At 38.3% G+C, this 4,960-nt stretch overlaps 1 long non-coding RNA gene across 1 annotated transcript; it reads right to left on the reverse strand.

The window, feature by feature from the left end:
- Positions 1 to 865: 865 nt before the first annotated feature.
- Positions 866 to 4,737, reverse strand: LOC139713887 (uncharacterized). The gene is made up of 3 exons (XR_011709655.1): positions 4,567 to 4,737; positions 1,962 to 2,040; positions 866 to 998 (listed from the first exon to the last, which is right to left on the reverse strand). It is a non-coding gene; the product is annotated as an uncharacterized lncRNA (long non-coding RNA).
- Between the last annotated feature and the right edge of the window lie 223 nt (positions 4,738 to 4,960).

Raw genomic sequence — 4,960 nt, forward strand, 5'->3', positions numbered from 1 at the left:
GCACTTTGTGTCTCCTTTGACTGCCTTCTGGCCTCTTTTCTCCTACTTCTTCTCTTTTCTAACTTGACGTTATGTCGTTGGATCTCTGTCTTCTCCACCTGCAGTTTCCAGATTTTCAGGTTCATCTCAGATACCTGCTGATCTAAAGTAGCTGCCTTACAATACAGATTTGAATTTACAGCTTGCTCTTTTCCCTTCTCCAAATAGGAAACCTGTCTTAGGAGGCTACTGATAATTTCTGTTAATTCAGTTAGGCGGTCCTGGTGTACAACTTCACAACTGTGATTAGAAACTTCTTTTGCCTTGTGGCACTCGGTGCCAAATTTCTTACTGCGTGTTTTTTTCCCATGTGCATACTCATAGCCAGACTCGTGAAGAGCCAGTCTTGCTTTTTGGAGAAGATTCCCTCTGTTTTGCAGAAGTGATGGGTCCTCTTTGGCTAAGGAAAGTGCCACTGCATTGATTCTCTTGCCATAACGATTCACATGTTTCCCATCTCTGCCAAATATCTTTGCCCTTTCTTCTATATCTCTCTCAGACAGCTGGCCACAGTGCGACTGGCTGGATTCCTGCACTAATGGAGGCTCTGAGCTGATCTTGGGGGTGCCACCTTTAGCGATAACCAGGGCTGACTGTGATGTTGAAAGCTTTGCATATGAAGGTGCTGCAGTTGTTGAAGGTGCTGAAGTTGTTAAAGGTGCTGCAGTTGTTGAAGATGCTGCAGTTGTTGAAGGCATTGTAGCTGATGCAAAATGGAGGATTATTTTGTCTTTGTCCACTAGGACATGGTTTGGTTCATCAACATATTCCTCAAAGAATTTGTCATACACCAACATTCTGTTCACTGAAAGATTAGAAATAACTGCACAAGCCTCTTTCAACTCCTTTTCTACTTCAGCCATGGTTGCTGCCATAAGAGATTTTTTGATGACCTCTTTCATCTCAAGAACGGCTGTGGCAAGGACACGTGCTTTTGGTGTATTCACACTGGTCACACCCTGCGGAAAATAAACAAGTGTTATGTGTAATGAGCATTCGTCAATACATGAGAAATTTTTTGAAATTATTAGTGTTATCATAGCAATGCAGTTTCCCACACATCCATAAAATATGGTTGCGTATAAATCTTCCAATCAAGACCAATGTGTGTGCCAAGTCTCGTGAGCATTGGTCAAAAACTGAGGAAGTACTTCACTCCTCAAAATTTTCCCCGATTTTCTGTGATAAATATGCCATTACCATAGCAACAGTTTCCCATTCAACCCAAAAATATGACTTGCACATCTTCACATCAAGACCAATGTACATGCCAAGTTTGATGACTATTTGTCAAAAACTGAGAAAGGACTTCGATCTGCAAGATTTGCAACAGACCGCCCGTACTCTGATTCCTATTTACCCCCCTTAAACTTTGTTTGGCAGGGGTATAAAAAACAAGAACACCAATGATGTAATGCTCATCATGCATTGAGCTAAAGCAATACAGGCAATTTTCAATGAGTTGACACTGAAATGAATAAGTTATTAAGATATGTATCATGTACGTTTAGGCAGTTCACAATAAAGATCAGGTTAAATGTCATGTCAAAATGAAACATTGACCTGCATCAGAGAGGCATGTAAGTACTTTTCTGCAAGTCAGCAAATGGAATAAAACAAGCATTTAATTGTGATTCTAAATAACTTTACATACATTCATCACTTCAAATGCTTCCCTAAACTTTTCATGGCCTGGGATATTGATTACGGATCACTGATGATGATTGTGTTACTCAGAACGTGTAATGCAGCATTCCATTTAAGTGTCACCATCAAATTCAATTGAAGTGAAATTTCACTTCATTTATGACATTCAATTTGTCCAGTACTATTGAGTATGGCACATTTTACCCCTCTTTTCAAAATAGCCATCTCTTTAAATTCTAGGAAAATTTTCATTTTGTTTTTAAAAACTATTTTACCTTAATTTCCTTGCTCTGGCTTTGTTCAGCCACCTCCATTTTCCTTCCTCTGAATGCCTTGACTTGAGTCTGAAAAACACTGGAAAGCAAAAGAGAAATACATTATAAAACTAGACCCTCATATGTTGTGTCAGTCAGTTTGAATACCATACCGGAACACAAGTTCTGCGATTCAGAACATTATACGCCCAAAGATTAATAAGCCAGTTCTCTTTCAGTTTCAATTAAAGCATAATTATGCCAACTCGGATTTGTTTAATGTTTTCAATAAAATGTGGATACCTTGGCAACACTTCGTCATATGCAAGGTATATCACCTTTATGCACATCTACACATCCATACCTTTCATCGCAACAAATATGAAACCATATAATCTTGACTGCATGCAGTCGAAATTAATGCCTCCGCCCTTTGCCAGATCTGAGAATATACACTTTGTATGAAGCATGAAGTATGAAGTTAAAATGTCAAACCATTCAAGAGTCATCTCCAGACCTGGCTACTTTTGTGTGTATTATGACCTCTGTGACCTTTGACCTTTGACCTCATGACCCCCAAATCTAATCAGATCATTGTCACCCTAGTATGCATTCATTACATGAGCAAAGTGTGAAAATGATCCGTCAAATGGTTAAGTTATCGTGAGAACGAAAATGGGACGGACGTACGGACAACCCCCAAAACATAATGCCTCCGACCACGTTGTGGCGGAGGCATAAAAATTCTGTTGAATAACAAAGGAGTTATCCGCACAAGCATCTGCTAACAGACAGACGATGAACACCATACCATAATACTACCTTTCCGGCATATAAAAATGCAGTACTAGTTTCTGCACTCTAGTTTCCAAGTCTATCTTTTTGTCTATCTTGTATGTTCTTCTTTTTCTAGCTAGTTTATTAACTTCATACGCTACAGTATCAGGGTTGGCATGATTTAAATCGGTTTGATTTAAATCGTGATTTAAATCACCCTGATTTTTTTTTATCACTGATTTAAATCACTTCCATAGCCGCCCAAACCCCCCCAGAAATATCACTGAAGATGATCAATAGTAGCCCCTCCCCACCACCAAGTCTCGTATTAAGCACTGGTCAAAAAAAGGAGGAAGCAGTTCTCTCTGCAAGATTTGTCCTGATTTTCTGCAATAAAAATGGCAACAGTTTCTGACACATCCCAAAAATATGTCTGTCTTCAAAACAACCAAGACCAATAAGTGTGCTAAGTCTTGAGACTATTAATAAGTGTGTTTTAATAGTCTTGAGCATTGGTCGAAAACTAAAGAAGTAGTTCACTCCATAAGATTTTTCCCTGATTTCCTGCAATAAATATGCCATCACCAAGGCAACATAGTTTCTGACACATCCCCAAAATATGTCTGGCATGTCTTCCTCCCAAGACCAATGTGTGTACTATTAAGTGTCATGAGCATTGGTCAAAAAATAAGAAATTAGTTCACTCTGGAGGGTTTTTCCCTGATTTTTTTTTATTTTTTAGATGAATATGCTATAACCATGTGTCAAGTTTCGTGAGCATTGGTCAGAAACTGAGGAAATAGTTCATGCCGCAAAAGTTTTCGATTGCAATAATTCTGCCGTTACCATAGCAAGTTTCCCACTCATAAAAAATACATTTGTATGTCTTGCACATCTTCTCACCAATACCAACGTATGTACCAGGTGTCATGAGCAATGGTCAAAAACTGAGTATCTGACTTTGCGATATTTTTCCCTGATTTTTTTAGATTAATATGTGCCATTACCATGACAACATGGTTTCTGTCACATCCATAAAATGTCTTGCATATCTTCCCACCAAGAACAATGTGTTCGCCCAGTCTCACGAGCATTAGTAAAAAACTGAGGAAGTAGTTCACTCCGCAAGATTTTTCCCTGATTTTCTGCGATAAATATGCCATTACCATGACAACGCTGTTTCCCACACATCAAAAAAATTATTTTTCACCTCTTCCCACTGATACCAATGTATGTACCAAGTATTAAACTTCGGTCAAAAACTGAAGAAGTAGTTCACTTCACAATATTTTCCATGATTTTTATTTAATAATATGCCATTACCATGGCAAAGAAGTTTCTGACACACCCACAAATATTTCTTACATGTTCCACCACCAAGATCATATTGTAGGGACAGTGATTTCCGTTTACTGGTAAATCAAAATGGAAAATCCGTTTGGGTTTTGTACTTTTCTGTTGAAAACTCATGGAACTCACCTTTGTAAAGTGGAATTCATGTTTTTGCTGTGTGCATTTTCTATGACAGAACAGAATTTCCAATTTAGCTCAAGTTTGAAACAGAATTACATATTTTCAGAAATGGAAAAGACCATTTTTCTAAACAGAAAATCACTGTCCCTACCTATGTGTGTGCAGGTGTTGTGAGTATCGGTCTAGAACTGAGGAAGTAGTTCACTCCGCAATATTTATCCCTGACTTTCTGCAATAAACGTGCCGTTACCATGGCAACAGTTTCCCATACCTTCGACAAATATGTCTTGCACATCTTACAAGACCAATGTGTGTGCCAAGTTTTAAGAACACTGGTCAAAAACTGAGGAAGTAAAAACAAAAACAAAATACATACCTTCAAAGCTTTGGACAGACAATTCCCCCGGCCTCCAGGCCCAGAGTTGCTGGGAAGAAGCACAGCTCAGCAGGTGCTCGCTGGTCGGCACTGGCTTGTCAGTGGCTTTTTGGCCAAGCTCGCCGGCAGGTACTGCAGTGTAGACATACGCTAGTCTGAAGCTCGTCAAGATGCATCGGAAGCTTGGTGTTCTTCTAACTATTCTATTCGTATTCAAAATAATAATTTAATAATATTTATATTTTGTTTTCAATAGACTTCTATTTATTTTTCTGACTCTATAAAAGAGGTACAGTAGTTTGTCTTTCATATGAATTAATTTTCATGCTTGAATTTTCATTTTTTTTAAATAGATCTAGATGGTGTATTTTGATCAAAATGTTATATTGCTAGG

The sequence above is a fragment of the Diadema antillarum genome, unplaced genomic scaffold (genome assembly GCF_040938485.1).
Source record: "Diadema antillarum isolate AM-2024a unplaced genomic scaffold, OU_Dant_1.0 seq00002086_RagTag, whole genome shotgun sequence".
Classification (NCBI taxonomy): Eukaryota; Metazoa; Echinodermata; class Echinoidea; order Diadematoida; family Diadematidae; genus Diadema; species Diadema antillarum.